Source organism: Salmo salar, chromosome 09, assembly GCF_965601325.2.
Source record: "Salmo salar chromosome 09, fSalSal1, whole genome shotgun sequence".
Lineage (NCBI taxonomy): Eukaryota > Metazoa > Chordata > Actinopteri > Salmoniformes > Salmonidae > Salmo > Salmo salar.
In genome coordinates this window covers 120339673-120362821 of record NC_138299.1, presented here as the reverse complement: position 1 = coordinate 120362821, position 23149 = coordinate 120339673, and the positions used below count along the sequence as shown (strand labels likewise).

General features: G+C 42.2%; 1 protein-coding gene across 2 annotated transcripts in view; it reads right to left on the bottom strand.

Annotated features, from left to right (window-relative positions):
• arhgap35a (Rho GTPase activating protein 35a) overlaps nucleotides 1–23149 on the bottom strand; it is a 103572-nt gene that overhangs the window by 78849 nt on the left and 1574 nt on the right. The window contains exon 1 of one of the 2 annotated variants that reach the window (XM_014213449.3): nucleotides 15517–16183. The exons of the other annotated variant lie outside the window; for it this stretch is intronic. The gene's annotated coding sequence lies outside the window, so the exon portion shown is untranslated. Of the gene's footprint in view, nucleotides 1–15516; nucleotides 16184–23149 lie in introns of those variants that run through there. 2 annotated transcript variants of the gene reach the window in all.

Here is a 23149-nt window from a genome sequence, read left to right as displayed (position 1 = left end):
ACCCAGAGCCTCAAACTTAATGATGAGCTATGGTCAATGGTACTATGGTGTTGAATTCTGAGCTATAGTCAATGAACAGCATTCTTATAGGTATTTCTCTTGTCCAGATTGGACAGGCCAGTGTGCAGTGCGATGATGATTGCATCGTCTGTGGATCTATTGGGGCGGTAAGCAAATTGAAGTGGGCCTAGGGTGTCAGGTAAGGTAGAGGTGATATGGTCCTTGACTAGTCTCTCAAAGCACTTCATGATGACAGAAGTGAGTGCTACGGGGCAAGAGTCATTTAGTTCAGTTACCTTTGCATTCTTGGGTACAGGAACAAATGGTGGACATCTTGAAGTGTGTAGGGACAGCAGACTGGGATAGGGAGAGATTGAATATGTCCGTAAACGCTCCAGCCATCTGGTCTGTGTATGCTCTGAGGGCGCGGCTAGGGATGCTGTCTGGGCCAGCAGCCCTTCGAGGGTTAACACGGAGAAGGAGAGTCCACAGTCCTTGGTAGCGGGCTGCGTCGGTGGCACGGTGCTGTCCTCAAAGTGGGCGAAGGTGTTTAGCTTGTCCGGAAGCAAGACGGTGTCCGCGACATGGCTGGTTTTCCCTTTGTAGTCCGTGACGGTCTGTAGATCCTGCCACATATGTCTTGTGTCTGAGCCGTTGAATTGTGACTCCACTTTGTCTCTATACTGACATTTCTCCTGTTTGTGTTTGATTGCCTTACAGAGGAAATAACTACACTGTTTGTATTCGGCCATATTCCCAGTCACCTTGCCATGGTTAAATGTGATGGTTTGTGCTTTCAGTTTTGCATGAATGCTGCTATCAAGCCAGGGTTTCTGGTAGATTTTAATAGTCAAAGTGGGTACAACATCTCCTATACACTTCCTGATAGACGAATACACTGATACAATGACTGAGTTTACATTGTTCGCGGAGGCTATCCTGAACATATACCAGTCCGGGTAATCAAAACAATCGAAGCGTGGATTCCGATTGGTCAGACCAGTGTTGAATAGTCCTTAGCACGGGTACTTCGGTAATGTTTTCCTCAAATTTGCTTTGTTAAAATCCCCAGCTACAATAAATGCAGCCTCAGGATATGTGGTTTCCAGTTTGCATGAAGTACAGTAAAATTCTTTGAGGGCCATTGTGGTATCGGCTTGAGGGGGAATATACACGGCTGTGACTATAACCGACGAGAACTCTCTTGGGGAGGTAATACGGTCGGCATTTGATTATGAGGTATTCTAGGTCGGGTGATCAAAAGGACTTGAATTCCTGTATGTTACCACAATCTATGAGTAGATAAGCATGAAACATACACCCCTGCCTTTCTTCTTCTTCCCCGAGAGTTCTTTATTTCTGTCTGCGCGATGAACTGAGAACCTAGCTGGCTGTATGGACGGGGACAGTATATCCCGAGAGAGATGTCTCCGTGAAACAGAGTGTGTTACAATCCCTGATGTCTCTTTGGAAGGAAATCCTCGCCCTGAGCTCGTCAACTTTATTGTCCAGAGACTGAACAGTAGCGAGTAATATACTCGGAATCGGTGGGTGGTTGGGAGCCTCCTGAGTCAGACTAAAAGTCCCCTACGAGTACCTTTTTTCCACTGGCGGTATTTTGGAACAGCCTCTGGAATCAGTTCAATTGCCCTGGGGGGTACGAACAAATGATCCGATTTGGGAAAGTTGTATTCCTGGTCGTAATGCTGGTGAGTTACCGCCGCTCTGATATCCAAAAGTTCTTCCCGGCTGTATATAATAACAAACAAAAAAATGTCCTGAGCTAATAATGTAAGAAATAACACATTAAAAAACTAAATACTCCAGAGCCCTATCCGTCGGCGCCATTTAATCAGCATAAGGTCAAAATCTAAATAAGCATACACAGATTAACACACCTGGTTTTCTGAGCAAGCTTACAAATTATTAGGACATGTAACCCCTTTAAAAATCGGAGCTCCAGCCTCTTTTGCGCAAGTGAAATGAGGTCTGAAAAACTGAAAGTATGCATCTTAGAAATAGTTCACATTGAAATATGTCCGAACTCAGAAACAAATTGGTCCCCCTTAAATAACATGGTCGCTGTGGTAGAACATTTATTTTGAGTGCCATCAAGTAGTGTGATTTCAGATGTGTCCATGTAAACAGGATGAAATCGTTCTTCTTGCAAAGCACGTAAACATCTTAAAAATCGACCTAGCTATTATATTCATCTGACTATCCACAATAAATCGCATTATTGTGTGCATGTAACTGTACCCAATGTCTATATGTGAGCTGTAGTTCAACTAGGTGCCCTCCCTGGCATGGGGTTGAACTCCAATGATGAACCACTTGCAATAAATGGTCCTGCCCTTATCTGCCTTTAGTCTTTGACCTAGTATCTACTCGATAATGTAATGTCTTTCTTGCTCTTATCATCCAAGTCACCATTTCTTCAGTTTTCACAGGGCTGTTACAAAATGGTAGAGCTCAAATACCTCTAAACTACAAAAGGAAATTAACTGTGATGTAAAAGCATTGGATCCTGGGAGTCCTGCTGCATCCTGGGGAATCAGGATGCCGAAAGATGATTTGCCCTTGATTGATGATCCACATCACCTCCCCAAAACCACAGCTAGCCTAAAGCATAGGCCTTTTGGGGTAACTTCCTTGGGGTAATAATGGATTTGATGTGACTGAATGTGTTGCTTGTTGGCACGACATTGGCATCTCACAGCGATCATTCAAAATGTCTTCTTGGCCATATCAACAACAAAGAAGAGACTTTTGCACAGGTTGGTCTGAGAGACACTAAAGCGCGAGGGCAAGAGGGGAGAAAGGGGACAGGGATAGGAAAGAGACGAGAGAGAGAAGAGAGACCGTGTGAAGCGGTCGTAGTCGAGCGGCTCATGACTCCTGTCCTGGGAGCGCCCCATCCATCTTCTGGGTGGCGGCGCTTGTGGTTTTATGGCCCTTTTCCCGGCTGGATAACACTGACATCATTAGCTAAGTGGTAGCGAGATGACAGGCCGATCGATAACGCCGGGCCAAGTCATCCTTAAGCAGAGGCCCGCAAGCCCTGGGCCTGGCCTGGACCCGGGCAAGATAAGGGATGTGTCGGCCGCTATATTAAAGAATGGCTATGAACATCCACCTTCTCTTATCCACGGTCATGTAATAGCTATAACAACTCTGAGCGATAGGTTATGGGGCAGTAAGATGGTGGGGGAAGGTAAAGAGGGATCAGTGGTAAAGAGGGGTCAGTGGTGAAGGTGGTGTGTGTGTGTGTGTGTGTGTGTAATGGGTTGGGGCCAGTGTCATCTGCGCTATCTATCTAGATGTCCTTGTGATTGCTTTAAATAAATCATAATTCCAGCTTTCGAGACTTCGTTGACAACATATCAGTGTCTCTGTGCTCGGAGTTTAAATTCACTAGGTAAACAAATTAAAATAAAAGATCCCCAAGTAGGTAATAATTTGGAAGGTAAAAGTACCTTAAACAAGCTTCCAGTTAGAAATGGATCCTCACCTGCCATCCCTACTTGCAAAATGTTATTTTTGTGTGTGCGCACTTAATATTCTGTGAGCGTGCACGCACAAATACATGTGTAAGGGGCAATTCCACGATAACTTATTTTTAAAGTGTAAAAGTATATGCCAAGCAAAAACTTCTGATTCAAAAGTTGAACAAACATACACCTACAGAGCATTCGGAAATAATTCAGACACCTTGACTTTTTCCAAATTTTGTATGTTACAGGCTTATTCAAAAATTTATAAAATGATCCCCCCCCCCCCCCCCCTCAATCTACACACAATACCCCATAATGACTAAGCAAAACAGGATTTTAGAAAACTGATATTTCACATTTACATAAGTATTCAGACCCTTTACTCAGTACTTTATTAAAGCACCTTTGGCAGCGATTACAGCCTTGAGTCTTCTTGGGTATGACACTACAAGGTTGGCACACCTGTATTTGGAGAGTTTCTCCCATTCTTCTCTGCAGAACCTCTCAAGCTCTGTCAGGTTGGATGGGAAGCGTTGCTGCACAGCTATTTTCAGGTCTCTCCAGAGATGTTCGATTGGGTTCAAGTCCAGGCTCTGGCTGGGCCACTCAGCCTGGCAGGTAGCCTAGTGGTTAGAGTGTTGGCCAGTATCCGAAAGGTTGCTGGATTGAATCGAAATAAGCATACGAAATAAGCATACACAGATTAAAACACCTGGTTTTCTGAGCAAACACATAATTTTACATAATTATGACATAACATTGAAGGTTGTGCAATGTAACATCAATATTTAGACTTAGGGATGCCACCCGTTAGATAAAATACGGAACGGTTCCGTATTTCACTGAAAGAATAAACGTTTTGTTTTCGAAATGATAGCTTCCAGATTTTACCATATTAATGACCTAAGGCTCGTATTTGTGTGTGTTTATTACATTATAATTAAGTCTATGATTTGATAGCACAGTCTGAGCGGTGGTAGGCAGCAGCAGACTCGTAAGCATTCATTCAAACAGCACTTTCCTGCGTTTGCCAGCAGCTCTTCGCAATGCTTCAAGCATTGCGCTGTTTAGGACTTCAAGCCTATCAACTCCCGAGATTAGGCTGGCAATACTAAAGTACCTATTGGAACATCTAATAGTCAAAAGGTATATGAAATACAAATGGTATAGAGAGAAATAGTCGTATAATAACTACAACCTAAAACTTCTTACCTGGAAATATTGAAGACTCATGTTAAAAGGAACCACCAGCTTTCATATGTTCTCATGTTCGGAGCAAGGAAGTTAAACGTTAGCTTTTTTACATGGCACTTTTACTTTCTTCTCCAACACTTTGTTTTCGCATAATTTAAACCAAATTGAACATGTTCAATTATTTATTTGAGACTAAACTGATTTTATTGATGTATTATATTAAGTTAAAATAAAAGTGTTCATTGTTCATTCAGTATTGTTGTAATTGTCATAATTACAAATATATATATGTAATAAAAAATAAATCATCCGATTAATCGGTATCGGCTTTTTTTGGTCCTCCAATAATCGGTATCGGTATCGTCGTTGAAAAATCCTAATCGGTCGACCTCTAGTTTTTGTCAACGCTCTCTCTGTACTTTGCTCCGTTCATCTTTCCCTCGATCCTGACTAGTCTCCCAGTCCCTGTCGCTGAAAAACATCCTCACAGCATGATGATGTTGCCACCACCATCTGTAGGGATGGTGCCAGGTTTCCTCAAGATGTGGCATTCAGGCCAAAGAGTTAAATTGGTTTCATCGGACTAGAGAATCTTGTTTCTCATGGTCAGAGTCTTTAGGTGGCTTTTAGCAAACTCCAAGCAGGCTGTCATGTGCCTTTTACTGAGGAGTGGCCACTCTACCATAAAGGCCTGATTGTGGACATGGGAGAACCTTCCAGAAGGACAACCATCTCTGCAGCACTCCACCAGAGGAACTCTGGAGCTCTGTCTGAGTGACCATCAGGTTCTTGGTCACCTTCCTGCCCAAGGCCCTTCTCCCCCGATTGCTCAGTTTGGCCGGGCGGCCAGCTCTAAGAAGAGTCTTGGTGGTTCCGAACTTCTTCCATTTAAGAATCCCAGAGGCCACTGTGTTCTTGGCAACCTTGAATTATGCAGGCATGTTTGGTACCCTTCCTCAGATTTGTGCCACGACACAATCCTGTCTCGGAGCTCTACGGACAATTCCTTTGACCTCATGAATTGGTTTTTGCTCTGACATTCACTGTCAACTGTGGAACCTTATATAGACAGGTGTGTGCCTTTCCAAATCATGTCCAACCAATTGAATTTACCACGTGGACTCCAGTCAATCAATCTCAAGTATGATCAGTGAAAACGGGATGCACCTGAGCTTTATTTCAAGTCTCATAGCAAAGAGTCTGAATACCTGTGTAAATAAGGTATTGTTATTCATTTTAAATAAAATGTGCAAAACTATCTAAAAATCAGTTTTTGCTTTAACATTATGGGGTTGTGGGTTGATGAGTATTTTTTATTTTATTTAATCCATTTTAGAATAAGGCTGTAACGTAACAAAACGTGGACAAAGTCAAGGGGTCTGAATCATTTCTGAATGCACTGTATATGCAGACGTCACTAAAACACATTTACTTGAGGAAAAGTGCAGACGCAAAGTTTGGTACGGTCATTTACCGTTACCAATCTCCCTCCATTTCTTAGGTGACCACGTTTTTCTAAAACTGAAATATCTACTCCGAACTAAGATTCAAAGATGTCTGCTGAAAGAATGGGGCATCAGCTATGACATGACACCTTGAGTTAAGAAAAAAACAACAACAAAAAATATTATTTTAAACTACAGTAAGTGAAGTGCATCAACACCCAGAAACAGAATGAAGATAACATAATGACATCATGGGTCCTTGATCTGTATTATACAGAAAAGCATAATTACACTCAACAAAAATATCAAACGCTACATGTAAAGTGTTGATCCCATTTGTCATGAGCTTGAATAAAAGATGCCAGAAATCTTCCATGTCCACAAAAATCTTATTTCATGCACAAATATCTGTTACATCCCTGTTAGTGAGCATTTCTCCTTTGCCAAGATAATCCATCCACCTGACCAGGTGTGGCATATCAAGAAGCTGATTAAACAGCATGATCATTACACAGGTGCACCTTGTGCTGGGGACAATAAAAAGGGTGACTGTAAAATGTACCGTTTTGTCACACGGCACAATGCCACAGATGCCTCACGTTTCGAGGGAGCGTGGAATTGGCATGCTGACTGTAGGAATGGCCAACAGAGAACACTGGCATTCTGGAGAAGTGTGCTCTTTACGGATTTGCTGATGTCAAAGTCGTGAACAGTGTGCCCAATGGTGGCGGTGGGGTTATGGTATGGGCAGGCATAAGCTACGGATAAAAAAAATAGCATTTTTTTCTATGTCAATTTGAATGCACAGAGATACGGTGATGAGATTGAGGCCCCTTGTTGTGCCATTCATCTGCCGCCATCACCTAATTCAACATGATAATGCACGGCCCATGTCGCACGTATCTGTACACAATTCCTGGAAGCTGAAAATGTTCCAGCTCTTCCATGGCCTGCATACTCACCCGACATGTTACCCATTGAGCATGTTTGGGATGCTCTGAATAGACAAGTACAACAGCATGTTCCAGTTCCCGCCAATATCCGGAAACTTCGCACAGTCATTGAAAAGGAGTGGGACAACATTCCACAGGCCACAATGAACAGCCTGATCAACTCTATGTGAAGGAGATGTGTCGCGCTGCATGAGGCAAACGGTGCTCACACACCAGACACTGACTGGTTTTCTGATCCACGCACCTTTTATGTTTTAAGGTATCTGCGACCAGATGCATATCTGTATTCCCAGTCATGTGAAAACCCATCAATTAGGGCCTAATGAATTTATTTCAATTGGCTGATTTCCTTATATGAACTGTCACTCAGTAAAAACTTTTAAATTGTTGCATTTATATTATTGTTCAGTGTTTGAATGTCATTCTCTTCATGGTGATATCCTGAATAGGTACACAAAGGTAGAAAAATGTAATATCCTCATGCTTGGGTATTATTCTACACACTGGCTATTATTCTAATGAGCTCCACCCCCAAACAAGACAAAATCTGTACCAATCATAGATGTCTATGTTTCACAAGTTTGGGCATCAGAGTACAGCACAGTAGTAGAGTGCAGTACATTACAGTAACATATAGTTAAATACAGTACAATAGCGTATATTACTGCAACTGTGGTTTCTGACTACTACATGCACCCTACTTTCAAACCACGCCAAACCGCTTCATGCCCCCAGGACCAGGCAACGCACAATGGGGGATCATGTCTACCTCCCACATACCACACCTATGGAACGCCCTTCCAGATAATCTTAAAGCCGTTTGGACTGTTTGAGCTTTTAAAGGAGACTTTAAAAAGAGGAACTGACACAGACTTAGCACTATCATATCCTATTAAAAAAAGTGGCAATATTTAACTATATGGGCAACCCGACCAAAAATTCACATAGAAATGTCAGTTATAGATCTGTAATTCTCATTGAAAGCAAGTCTAAGAAGCGGTAAATCTGTTCTATGTGCACTATTTCTATGTGTCCCGTTATTAAGTATTGTTGTTGAGTCTTTTACTTTCAATGGAAAAACATATCTAGGCCTTTCTTTCCCAAAAAAGATTGCTTTCATTTGGTGCTCATGGGTCATTTTACATGGAAATGACCTTAGACATAAAACACAAAGTCACACTTGGTTTGATAGGAAACCTGTGTGTGCCCCTCTCCTCTCATTCTGCCTGGGCCAATGGGGAAGTGGTAAAGAGCAACATACTGGTCACGAGAACTCCCGAAATGGCATCCCACACTAACGCCTTGTGACAAGGTGGTGCCCTTCCACTGTCTTGTACCACTGCTGACACTAATGTAGCACCACGATTCTACGAAGAGATGTGGAGTGCTGGAGGGAGACAGATGGGGGCGGGAGAGAGAGAGAGGTCAAAAGAAAGAGCTAAGCTCAGAAGAGTGGCTGTTTAAGGCCTCTAGTCGTCTGTGGGCTCTTTTCCCTCCTCTCCTGGCAGCTTATCAGTCGGTGATTAAACCTGTCACCTTTAATTAGAATATGGTGGAAGTGGAACAGTGCGCTCTCTCTATGCTGCAGGTGTAGCGACGTACCAGACAGTTAGAATAAAAGACAACGCTTCCAGCGGTGACAGTACATAAGAGAACCTGGAATCCCTCAGATGCTGGGAACAGATAATACAAATTAAACATCAGTTAAGGTCATGTTCTAGAAGGGTCTATGGATTTCTAATGACTCGGGATCTACTCTAAAGCAAGTCTCCCCAAACTCAGAAAGCACATGGGACCATTCCACTGGTGAATGTACTAAATCACAGAAAAGGAGGCCCAATTCCACACCCAAAAGTCCAATTCCAGTGTTTCCCCTATATTCATTTTGCAGCGGTGGGATGGTCAAATGTTTTCAGTGTAAACTTAAACGACTCAAACCAGATTTAAAATATGTAGAAAATATATTGGAGCGATATTTTTTTTAATAAGATCTTTTATGCACATGCAGGTACCCACACGTGCTTCTGGTTAGCCTGCTAACTCCGTGTGGGTGGAATGCGCGAGTTCCTCTCGCTGAGAGCTCTTCCCATGATCTCGCACTCCACTGTGCTCCTGTGGGTCTCTAGCCTCTCAGAAACAAAGTGCCCCAGATAAAACAGCTGGCTCAGTCACTCACAACCACAGATGGAGGTTCCTGAGCCCCACTAAGATACACTGGAACTGTACTGATATACTCCGAGATATACTTTAGGCTGCATTTGCTGTCAATCAGGCCAAAGAATGCTTTGGAAAAGAAACGTTAGAACTCCCATTGGATGTCTGCATCTCTGTTCCTGCCCATTGTAGTTCAGAGCCCTCATCTTATTCGCCAGCATTACTCATAGCCTCAGCTGAATGTGCTGAGTAATCCCCTGTGGCCAATAGCCAGACAGCAGGGTTACTGACGGTTGCCATTGATTGCTGATCCCTCAGCACAGAACTGAGGGGGCACCTACCAGGAACACAGCCTAAAGGGCCAACTGTGCCTTACATCATTGGAACAGCTCACTAAATGTGCATTTCTCTCTGTCAGTCACTTTTTCCCCATCGCTCCGAGTCTCATTCCCTCGCTTTTTACTCCTTTCGATTCTCTTTCCTTGTTGACTAAATCCTGCATTCTTCCCTCGTTCCATCACTCCTTTTTCTCTTGCTCTCGTTTCTAATCTCCTTCATTCCCCTTTCTCCCTCTTGCAATTGTATCTTGTCTCGAGGAGCACTGCAGCGAACAGTGGCCCACATCCTGGGCCTCCATCTCCATGGTCACCATTCATCTAAACATCATGGCCCCCTTTTGTCACCCAGGACATGGCGGGCAATTCAAACTCCCCTCACAAAGGCCGATAACCCCTATTCACACAACAGCTCACCCATACCTTTCACTGGAGCGCTCCATTCGCAGTATTTGTAACGTGGGCATATACCATCTTTGCAATTCAGGGAGGGATGGGGATTTGTGATCGATAAGAGGAGACCTTGCATCCACTTTCTTATTGATGTCCTGGGAAATATTTTACACGCTTACGGGTGTACAAGGATTTCTAGGAAACATTGGTTATATGGGCTTCTGCAGGACAGGACTAGTTATTGTTCAACCCCATAAAACCTTGAGGAGATATATTCCCCTATGCTGCAGTGGGGTCAGTTTTCCTCTCCCAACTCTGGCCTTGACCACTCAAAGACAACAGATCAAACTGACTTTGGACCAGCACAAGAACCTGGAGTCCTTTGTAACAAGCTATCGTCATCCATAAATCAGCAATGATTTAGGGAAGAAAACATGGAAGAAACACCAGTTCAACTCATGCACACTTTCTAATGGTTCGGATAAAAATCGTCTCTTATTGCCGTTCCCCCGCCTTATACTCGGGTCTCAAACAAGGCAGCCATTCAGAAGCGAGCCACTAATCTGGCCAACAAATTCTCAAGCTGCTGCCTATAATTAGCTCTATCAAAACACTGGCTTCCACTTTCAATCAAACTTTTCAAAAACAACACTTTTCCTAGTAAGACACAGGGACGGTTTAACAGCTCCCGCTCTGTGAAACATTCCCACGAAATATGGCGTCTCCCTAGGCTGGCGGCAATGTGAGATCTGTGAATGAACAGGTGATAATTTCATTCAGAGGCAAGGTGGTTTGAGAAACCAGTGTGTGTCATCACTTAATGAGATGTGGCATGGTTACTGTTGGATAGATTTAAGGGTTTCGTGGACAATATTTGTATTTATTATGCATTCCCATACATTGGCAGCAGCTACTCTTCCTGGGGTCCAGCAAAAACAGTAAAGTACATTTTACAATAGATTACACAATACATGAATTGTGTGCATTAACTCTGCTGATAGCTGAATTGTGATCTGAACACTACACAATGTTAGTCTGTTCGGAAGGCTGGACAATAGATGTTAGACCCATTGATTGGTCATTGTCAGAACCAAAGGGACTGAACGTGCATGGCTGTGTGGGCTAGTAGATGGGGAAATGAGGCTTCAGAACTAGTGGACCTCGTTATTTACAGCATGTATAGTATAAGCCTTGAAAATCTTTTACAGGTGTATTGTGACGGTCAGGACCTGCTAATAAACAGGACGATGGCGAGGAGGTGGAGAGGTGCTCTTGCTCCTAGAGAAGCTGAAGACCTCTGATGTTCCTATCCCCTGAAACATGTGGTGAGGCCTCGTATAAAAAAATATATATCACTGTCTGTATCGACCCAAATCAGTACGTCCCGGGACTTGATGTCTATGACATGGCCTGGGCCCTCCGCTGTGTGTGGATGAGGAGGCGGACCAAGGACTCGCGGCACAACCTGCGGCCCAGGGAGGGGCAAGGGCGAGCGGGTACAGGAGGGCGGAGGGCCTGCTGCTTGAGCAAACGGTACAGCTGTTTGTGAGGGACGCGGCTTCCTGGTGAGGTGTGACTGTGCCGCAAAGGGCCCAATCAGGCTGAGACCAGGAAGTCCTGACTGCTAATACGTTACCTGGGTGCAGAGAGGCAGGCTAGCTGAGCGACAAAACCAAAAGTGGGTTTGTGATCGGTTCAGTGGAAGAGCAACTAGCCAAACGAGTGCAGTTGAATTCACGGGGATAATGTAGCCTGTAACCCTTCCTCAGAAGAGTAGATTGATAACTGGATAGAATGTAGAATTTAAATACTGGTAAAGTATTTAGAGTGGTACCATATAGCAGCTCCATGTTATTGGTGGTGTTCACATGAGTCTGACACATGGGTTTGTGCAGTGTCCAGTGAGAAAGGTCTTTCCTATGAGGTTGATTGAGATCGAGGAAAATGTTCAGTCATCCATTTTCCGATATAGCAGGCCATCATAGACCAACACAGCAGAAGATTATTCTCCACGTCCACCTTTACTCTCCTATCTGGAGCAGGTTGCGGAATTTGCCTCAAGGAGGAAGTGAAATCCACATATACAACCCTGGCATGACCAATGATCCAGTATTGAGAGCCTGCTACAGTGCCTTCAGAAAGTATTCATACACCTTGACATATTCCACATTTTGTTGTTACAGCCTGAATTCAAAATTGATTAAATAATTTTTTTCTCTCAAACATCTACACAAAATACCCAATAACAACAAAGTAAAAACATATTTTTAGAAATTTTTGCTAAATTATTGAAAATGAAATACACAAATATCTAATTTACAAAAGTCTTCACACCCCTGAGTCAATCAATACATGTTAGAATCACCTTTGGCAGCGATTACAGCTGCGAGTCTTTCTGGGTAAGTCTAAGAGCTTTGCACACCTGGATTGTACCATTTTCCAAGCTCTATCAAATTGGTTGTTGATCATTGCTAGACAACCATTTTTTATTCTGTACAGGCTTCCTTCTTTTCACTCTGTCATTTAGGTTAGTATTGTGGAGTAATTACAATGTTTGTTGATCCATCCTCAGTTTGTCTCCTTTCACAGCCATTAAACTCTAACTGTTTTAAAGTCAGCATTGGAGACATGGTGAAAACGCTGAGCGTTTTCCTTCGGCAACCGAGTTAGGAAGGGCGCCTGTATCTTTGTAGTGACTGGGTGTACGGATATACCATCCATAGTGTAACTAATAACCTCACCATGCTCAAAGGCATATTCAATGTCTGCTTTTTTATTTTTTACCCATCTACCAATGTAGAGTCATTGGAAAACCTCCCTGGTCTTTTTGGTTGAATCTTTGTTTGAAATTCACGTAAATGTTTTATTTAACTAGGCAAGGACCTTGCAGATAATTGTATGTGTTGGGTACAGAGATGATAGTCATTCAAAAATCATGTTGAACACTATTATTGCACAAAGAGCGAGTCCATGCAACTTCAGTGACTAGTTAAGCACATGTTTACTCCTGAACGCATTTAGGCTTGCCATAACAAAGGGGTTGAATACTTATTGACTCATAATTACACTTTGACATTATGGGGTATTTTGTGTTGGACAGTGGCAAAATCTAAATGTAATCAATTTTAAATGTAGGCTGTAACAACAAAATGTAGAAAAAGTCAATGAGTGTGAATACTTTCTGAAGGTGCTGTAGTTCCTCTGACCTTTGTAAAACTTATTCCCTCAAATAAAACCTAAACACGTCTCTGCTCCTCTCCACACAGAGGGAGGAATGAGAGCTCAATCCCTCCCTCCCTCCATGTGTTCAGAGACTGAGATTCTTGTTTGTAATGAAAAGCACTATATAAAATAAATCTTATTATAATTATTATTCCTGCCCTGGCTCCTCTCCGGGCCCCCCAGCACAGAGCAGGTCAAACCCTTCCTGCATTCCTTTCTTAGCAGGCACTCCATATCACAGACCCTGGGTGGTGGGAGGTCTACTCAGATCCTACTATCTGCAGAAGCAGGGCTGAGAGACAAGGGAGCCTACCAATTCATTACTCAAACGGCCTGGAAGTACTAGGATATTGAGAGGCTCATTGTAATGGCTGGAACGGAACACGTCAAACATGTGGTTTCCATGTTTGATATGTGCTATGTAATCCATTCATTACAATGAGCCCATCCTCCTATAGCTCCTCCCATCAGCCTCCACTGGTAGGCTGTGGTTAACAAATCACTCTTTTGATCAGCATTTGTTTTTGTTTTGTAGCAGTGAAAATAACTCTCCAAAGGGCAAACTCACCAAACACACACATTGTGGTTTGATAAACTTTTGACTACTTGACCTTAGCCGAGGAATGGGCTAATTTCAACTCAATTATCTGTGGTCACCAAATTCCTCTATTGCGCAGGCCTGTTGAAATTTTACATAGCCATCTGACTATTCCTCGAAACGAAACAAAACGGCATCCCATATTAACAAACACTGCTGAAGAACTACAAAACAGTCAGACTTAACTCGACCTCTGAATGCAAAGAGATTGGTTACAAAACGACAGAAAATCTATAGGTCCTAATAGCCTACAATTCACCAAAATGTGTAAAACTAGACGTGTGTCTAACTACAAGACCGTCTCGAACTTGATAACTGGCAGACATAAATACAACAGTGACAATTGACAGAGTGGAGAACCGGGAAGGCAAACAAACCGTGGCTGTTTGTCAATATGTCACAGAGCCTTTACACCGGTAGAGGAAACCGCTCACAAATTCACTGCTCTATGCGCTGAGCGATATTGGATAGCATAGGACACGATACCACACGCACTCCAACATAGGAGTGGCCACAATGCGGACTTCACTCATTCTCAGCGAAAGCGCAAATTAACGCCTATTTATTAAGGGAAATGTCATCCTATCTGTGGAGTTACATTATTGGACGAAATACTTGCTTTTGTAAGACACTTAGATATACAATGCTGCAACTTGCATCACAAACAATGATGGGTATGGTGCGCAGTCTATATGAACATTCCATTTTGAAGTTCAAAATGAATGTTCACTGAAAACAGAAAACGCACGAACTCGAGACATGCGACTTCATAGGATTGGAAATTGTAGATTAAAATAGGTCATAACATTTCGATGGGTAGGCCATAAAAACGTCCTCCCGAAACCGTTCAGTTTCTGTAGGAAACAAATATCAAAACATGGTGACGGATTAAAAACATGCCTTGCACTCCAGCTGCCCCAAACTAGTGGGATACTATGGGAATATTGGCATTATGCCGTAAGCTTTGAAACAAGAGTAACTGCCATATAAATAAAATGTCGATAGGATAGTCTAGCCTATAACCTATTACGCAGTAACTTACGAATATTATGCGTCCAGAACTCTTTTGACATGGGGCCTTGACCGACCACTAGTGTAAAATTCTCCCTGAATAGAGGGGAAATGACAGATCGGAAGGTGATGCAACGTAGCCAACAATAAGACCTGATTTTATTTGTTATTCGTCAAAAAACATTTACACTTTCTCGGCCCATAACATAGGGCTATTACGCATGGCATGGGGACACTATATTTCCAAATTGCTGAAGACATTTTCGCCAATGAATGCTACCTTCTGTCCATTCACATGTAATTGTGAACAAATGAATGAAAAACAATAGAACACTGCCAGTAATTGACACAGATGATAAACGCATTGACAATTATCTATTCCAAAAGTACACTTATTGTTTAATTGGGCACATGAATTAAGATTTGTTTTACGCAAGAGGGGTTAAATCTCCCAGAAGAGCTTGGCCTGGCCTGACCAAGCCCCAGTCCACACAGAGATTGCAAACCCGTTTACTACACATTTTTTTCTTGTCTGAACGAGATTCACTTATTACCCCCACTTCACTCCCAACTACCCATTTAATCCTGGAAAATAACTGTTATGCGGAACATTGTTTTCCATGCCACACCACACCATCATAGTCAGTTAACGTAAATTGTTTTCATTTTTGAACCGTTTAACCAAATAACACATTGGCTAAATGAACTGGTACATACCATAGCATTCCTCCCTCTTCTCTCGTTCACTCCTTTCTCTCCAATGTCCTCCTTCGCAACTCGCAAAAACAGCACTCCCAACGCCTCGAGAATTTAACAAAGAGAGGAAATTCTACTCCTCGAACAGTCACATAAATATCTATATTCCCCTTTTGAACACTTGGTATATTTTTTACCCTGAAATCAAGACTCCATTTTCACAAGTAGCCTATTAACTTTTCGGTACCATCTGCATGTGGAGTTCCTCTTCTTGCCTTTGGACACAAAACACCTAAATTATCTCGAAAAATGCTGAACTTCAATTTCTTGTCCCCTGGATGTTCGCGTTAGGAAAGAGGGGCGTTGAAAATACTTGATTCGTTGTGTTTTCCTTTTTGTTCACCACGTTGTTTTGACCAATTGTTATTTCCTTTGTTGTGTCCAATATACAGATATGCCCATACGCGTACACATCATATGCGGTGTTAGTTGATGCGCAGTGCTCAATTCATAATTACAACCCTAAATGTTGTGTTTCCTATGAGTATCGCTTCACAGACTGCCCAAATGTATGACCGTGTGTAATGTATCTTTTTTTTCAGCTTCCCAATAATGGCGGCCCGGCCCTTCTCCCGAATATAGCCTCTCCTCCTCCGTCCTATTCCGAGAGAATAGATAGAGAGAGAGAGCTGTAGTCTCGCCCAGTGGCACATGGACACAATTACAACACGCACATTATGTTTCTAAATACAATAATTGCTTATATTTTCCTAATAATTAGTGAGTCATCATAATTCGTTTTCATTTTTTGCTGTATTAATAATATACTTTTAAAAAAAATTAAAGGGGCAATCTGCATTTTCTACATCCATTTTTGGATATACCCATTGATTCTTGAAGAATTTAGCTTATATATAAATGCCTCAGGAGCTCGGTTTAACTGTCAGACCCCATCAGGACGCAAATTATAAGCTTGTTTTAATACAATGTTTGTAAACAAAGTAAGTGTAAAACACTATAACTCAAAACGTGGTCAAATTACACCAAGTATACAAAACATTAATAATACCTGCTCTTTCCTTGACATGATCAGGTGAAAGCTATGATCCCGTATTGATGTCACTTGTTAAATCCACTTCAAACCAGTGTAGATGAAGGGGAGGAGACAGGTTAAAGAAGGATATTTAAACCTTGAAACAATTGAGATCTGGATTGTGTATGTGTGCCATTCAGAGGGTGGAAATATTTAAGTGCCTTTGAATGGGGTATGGTAGTAGGTGCCAGTTCTTGACACACCAGTTTGTGTCAAGAACTGCAATGCTTTTGGGTTTTTCACGCTCAACAGTTTCTCATGTGTATCAAAAATGGTCCACGACCCAAAGGACATCCAGCCAACTTGACACAACAGTGGGAAGCACTGAAGTCAACATGGACCAGCATCCCTGTGGAATGCTTTCGACCCCTTATAGAGTCCATTGCCGATGAATGAAGGCTGTTCTTTGGAAAAAATGGTAGGTGGGGGGTGAAACTCAATATTAGGAAGGTGTTCCTAATGTTGGCTATACTCAGTGTATAATTTTGATATCATGGACAGTCAGTCCTTGCATCCATAGCTCTGTCTATGAATTGTAGAGTGGTTACTTTTCTCCAGCCTCATCCCTCAGCTTTGGCTCAAAACAGGGGTTGGGAAAAAGCGTTGTTATTGTTTCAACTGCTGATTGCCCCTTTAACTGCACATGCCTTTAATTGATAGATTAATTAGGAAATTAGGTCAATGCAATTTAGGACAAGAAATTAGATGCAACTTGCAAGAACTGGAAAAACACTTCCAGCAAATGTGTATTTAAAAAAAACTCTAGCAGGAGAACACATGTATCCATGTTTGGCAATTAAAGATATAAACCATTTTCACAATATCATGTCAGTTATGCATTCACCACAAACGTAAACTCAGTTAAATAGCATACTTGTATTGCATTTGATGTATTTGATATAAAATGCTACGGATGTCTAACTTACTAGCTTCACTGGCTTCAGACACTCACAAATCGTACTTCCCAATATTAACTAATCATATATCTGATCCAGCACACAGGGAGAATGGGAAAGAGAATATTATGATTTAGCCATTCAGAAAAACTATAAACTCAAAAAGGTTATTCCCGGTCCTCTAGACTTACTCATGCCATATGGCTGTTCACTGAATTGTTGGAAATAACTTTTTCTCCTGAGAAGAATTCAGTAGTCCTGATTTTAACATGTCAGCTTAAATTCTATGGCCTTCCTCACGAGTATACGACTTGACAATATAAAACCACAAACACATGGAAGTTAAAGATAGAGATTCCACAGAGACAGAAATGATGTACTGCAATACTAAATATGATTGTTGTTCTACAATGCCCGATGAAGACCTACGGGTCAAAAGGTTGTAAATAAATATCACCTGGGAGCATGAGCAGCAGTGTGCAGTGTTTTCCTTTCTCTTTTCCATGAGTTTGTCTACAACTCCAGCACCTTTCAGAAAGTACCTGGATGTGCTTATGTTCTTCAGCTTTTTGTTCTACAACTCAGATGTTTAGTGGCTTGGGGACTTTGTTACACATTGAATCTCTCCCTGTTTCTCACACACACAGGTGTATTGCAGTTTCACATGCCCCCCCGCAAGATCTGAGAAAGCCCCCCCCAACACCTTACAACATGCAGTCCGAATCAGGCTGTGACTAACTGACCCTTATGTATTCTTTTGGGTGTTGGATAACTTTCTTTATTGGCAGAACATTTTATCATAATTACTTTGCTAAATATTCTAAAACAGCCCACATACTAACAGTTACTCTTGATCTGTGTATTTTAAATGTTTTAGGTGAACATCCTCCATTTAAACAAAGTTGAAAGTACAGCATTCCGAGTCAACAAGCTGCTTGCTGTCCAATCATATTAGTCAGTGAGTTCACGGCAATATTTGCATGAACCCAGTCACACAGAGCAAGACTAGCAGCGGTCAAAGTTTCATTCATAATTTATCCCCGTTTTTCATTTTCTCCTTCACTACTGAACTACTACTGGGATACTCACTGCGACAAGCTGGCCCAGCTATACCAATCTCTCTGACCAAGACCTTTCTGAACGTTGTTTGGTTTTTAACCAGAGTATAAATTGAGGAAATGCTCTGAACTGTTTCATACGCTCCTATTCATTTAAAGCCACAACAGCCTTGGAAAACCCATTGGAAAACAAGACAGCAAAGCAGTCTAACGAGAGAAAGAAGCTGCCTTGCTTCTACTTGGTTTCCCCCTTTACTCTCTCTATCCCATCTCAACTCGCTTTGCAGCTGAAATATTTCTGGGTCCCAGGGGCACACACATTCCTCCCACTCACAGTTGTGCAATCCCTGACAATCACCACCCTCCCCCTTCGGCCTCCCCGGCCTAACGCACAGCACAGAGGAGCTGTCCAAGCTGTCTGGACAATGTTCTGCTGCGGCTCGGCTACCCACCAGACCAGTTAACAAACCCAGGGGCCATGATTTTGCAGAAAACAGCCAAAGGGATGTAACATAAATGTCGGACTCTCCTTTCTGTTACTGCTTGGTGTGGGATTGGGAACAAAAGTGTATTCCTTGCCTTTGGTGTGAAAGTCACAGGCTGTGAAAGACAACGTGTGTTTTGTTGTTTTTGCTGAGATTTAGGGTTGTGCCCCAGTCTTCCTGTATAATGGCCTATGTTACACCCTACAAATAGGCCTTGTGGTTGAAGGCATGATGTCCGAGGGTTTGTAATGTACGTTTCATTGTGTAAAAATGTAAAAGTAGCATGGCTTCTTTCCTCTGGGGTTTAATATGGTGAACAGAAATCAATGATAATGGAATAGGTCAAAATTATGTGAGACATCTTGATTATGGGAGTATGGCTAGACGGTTCACTGTCCTGCTCTCAGCACACATCAAAGCTGCAGGCTAAAGTCAAATCTAGACTTGGTTTCCTCTATCGTAATCGTTCCTCTTTCACCCCAGTTGCCAAACTAACCCTGATTCAGATGACCATCCTACCCATGCTAGATTACGGAGACATAATGTATAGATCGACAGGTGAGGCTGCTCTCGAGCGGACTGATGTTCTTTACCATTCTGCCATCAGAATTGTCGCCAATGCTCCTCATAGGACACATCACAGCACTCCTCTGTAAACTGGTCATCTCTGTATACCCGTCGCAAGACCCTCTGGTTGATGCTTATTTATAAAACCCTCTTAAGCCTCACTCCCCCCTATCTGAGACATCTACTGCATCCCTCATCCCCCACATACAACACCCGTTCTGCCAGTCAAATTCTGTTAAAAGGTCCTCAAAGCACACACATCCCTGGGTCGCTCATCTTTTCAGTTTGCTGCAGCCAGCAACTGGAACGAGCTGCAACAAACACTCAAACTGGACAGTTTTATCTCATCCGCTTCATTCAAAGACTCAGTCATGGACATTCTTACTGACAGTTATGGCTGCTTTGCTTGATGTATTGTTGTCTCTACCTTCTTGCCCTTTGTGCTGTTGTCTGTGCCCAATAATGTTTGTTCCATGTTTTGTGCTGCTACCATGTTGTCATGTTGTGTTGCGCTCATTCTGTGTTGTCATGTGTTGCTGCCTTGCTATGTTGTTGTCTTAGGTATCTTTATGTAGTGTTGTGTTGTCTCTCTCATCGTGATGTGTGTTTTGTCCTTATCTACAGTTGAAGTTGGAAGTTTACATACGACTTCGCCAAATACATTTAAACTCAGTTTCACAATTCCTGACATTTAATCCTAGTATAAATTCCCTGTATTCAGTCAGTTAGGATCACCACTTTATTTTAAGAATGTGAAATGTTAGAATAATAGTAGAGAGAATGATTTATTTCAGCTTTTATTTCTTTCATCACATTCCCAGTGGGTCAGAAGTTTACATATACTCAGTATTTGGTAGCATTGCCTTTAAACTGTTTAACTTCAGTCAAATGTTTTGGGTAGCCTTCCACAAGCTTCCCACAATAAGTTGGCTGAATTTTGGCCCATTCCTCCTGGCAGAGCTGGTGTAACCGAGTCAGGTTTGTAGGCCTCCTTGCTCGCACATGCTTTTTCAGTTCTGCCCACACATTTTCTTTGGAATTGAGGTCAGGGCTTTGTGATGGCCACTCCAATACCTTGACTTTGTTGTCCTTAAGCTATTTTGCCACAACTTTGGAAGTATGCTTGGGGTTATTGTCCATTTGGAAGACCCATTTGCGACCAAGCTTTAACTTCCTGACTGATGTCTTGAGACGTTGCTTCAATATAAACTTCACGGTTGGGATGATGTTCTTCAGCTTGCAAGCGTCCCCCTTTTTCCTCCAAACATAACAATGGTCATTATAGCCAAACACTTCTATTTTTGTTTCATCAGACCAGAGGACATTTATCCAAAAAGTACGATCTTTGTTCCTATGTGTAGTTGCAAACTGTAGTCTGGCTTCTTTATGGCGGTTTTGGATCAGTGGCTTCTTCCTTGCTGAGCGGCCTTTCAGGTTTTGTCAATATAGGACTCATTTTACTGTAGATATAGATACTTTTGTACTTGTTTCCTCCAGCATCTTCACAAGGTTCTTTGCTGTTGTTCTGGGATTTATTTGCACTTTTAGGCACCAAAGTACATTCATCTCTAGGAGACAGAACGCGTCTCCTTCCTGAGCGCTATTACGGCTGTGTGGCCCCATGGTGTTTATACTTGCATACTATTGTTTGTACAGATGAACGTGGTACCTTCAGGCGTTTGGAAATTGCTCCCAAGGATGAACCAGACGTGTGGAGGTCTACAATCTTTTTTCTAAGGTCTTGGCTGATTTATTTTGATTTTCCCATGATGTCAAGCAGAGGCACTGAGTTTGAAGGTAGGCCTTGAAATACATCCACAGGTACACCTCCAATTGACTCAAATGATGTCAATTAGCCTGTCAGAAGCTTCTAAAGCCATGACATAATTTTCTGGAGTTTTCCAAGCTGTTTAAAGGCACAGTCAACATAGTGTATGTAAACATCTGACCCACTGGAATTGTGATACAGTGAATTATAAGTGAAATAATCTGTCTGTAAACAATTGTTGGAAAAATGACTTGTGTCATGCACAAAGTAGATGTCCTAACCGACTTGCCAAAACTATAGTTTGTTTACAAGAAATTTGTGGAGTGGTTGAAAAACTAGTTTTAATGACTCCCATCTAAGTGTATGTAAACTTCATATTTAAAATTATTTTATTATATATATTTTTGTTTATTTATCCCAGACCCTGTAGGAGGCCTTTTGGTAGGCCGTCATTGTAAATAAGAATTTGTTCTTAGGTTAAATAAAAATATATCTGGCTCTTTTTCCTTTTCATAATCAAGCACAGTGGTAGACTATATTGCATTTTTCCATTTTATTTCAGATAATTGGATTCCTCATAGGATACAGCAACTCACAAAGACCATAACACTTTAGTTAAGAACAAATTCTTATTTACCCTGGCCAACCCTGGACGATGCTGGGCCAATTGTGTGTCCCAATCACAATGTGATTCAGCCTGGATTCGAACCAGTTGCAGTGCCTTAGACAGCTGCGCCACTCGGGAGCCCCCACTTAGCTTGAAGTGATACTTTATCAACGTACTTGAAGTGACGTCAACCAAATGTATAATTAAGGGTGCATTCGTAAATTCACTCTGGCTATCTACTCTCATTTCAGAGCGCACTCGTCTGTGTGCCAGAGCGCAGAATTATTGATGAATTTAGGAACGCTCAACACCAGTTGAACATGGCCGGTGTCAGTAAACGTCAGCCAATAAAACGCGTAATTAAATTGTTGCCAGCAGCAGTTAGTCACCAACGCTCTGGATAACATGGAAAGAGCCAAACCAGCTCTGTTGGGTCGAATAAAATGGTCACAGTGAGGTGTTCTCTCGTTTGTGTCTGGAAGTAGCTAGCCAACGTTAGCTTGGGTGCCGATGTGAGGTCAGAACGCTCGGATCAACCCTACTCCTCGACCAGTTCGTCCAGTGTGCGCTCTGAACACCCCCAATTTACGAACGCCCAGAACACACTCTGGCACTCCAGATTGAATTTAGGAACACACCCTAAGTGATCATGCCGGAGAAGCCGGTATTTTGAGGATATATTGACACGGGTGTTGTTAGGCCCCAGACTTTGTCTCGGGCCGGCAAACGTACCAATATATCCTCCAAACACTGGGTTCGAGGGCATTATTACTTTTACACAAAGGGGTTACCAACATATTCAAATAATGATTGCAATATTTCCATTAAAAACGTTATTTTGACGAATTTATTCATACTATTTAATCCTTCCACAATATATAGTCCCGACACAAATCAAGGGTTGCTACCCAAGCCAGCTGGTCGTTCGTTCTGTTGCCAGGGAAGTCTCTTTGTTCTGCATCTAGATACGACCCAGTCGTTCATTCTGAATGCTCAATTGCAATACTGGCTGGCAACGTTCTTAACCCTTGCTTGCTAGCTAGCCAACTACGGCTAATTTACGGTCACGGCAAAAAGTACAACAAAGTAGCCACATTTGTTTAAGCTGTTTTTTTAGTGACATTTATTTGGATACATCCATAACAATGAGCGAATGCGGCGTGATTTCGCCTGGCATAGA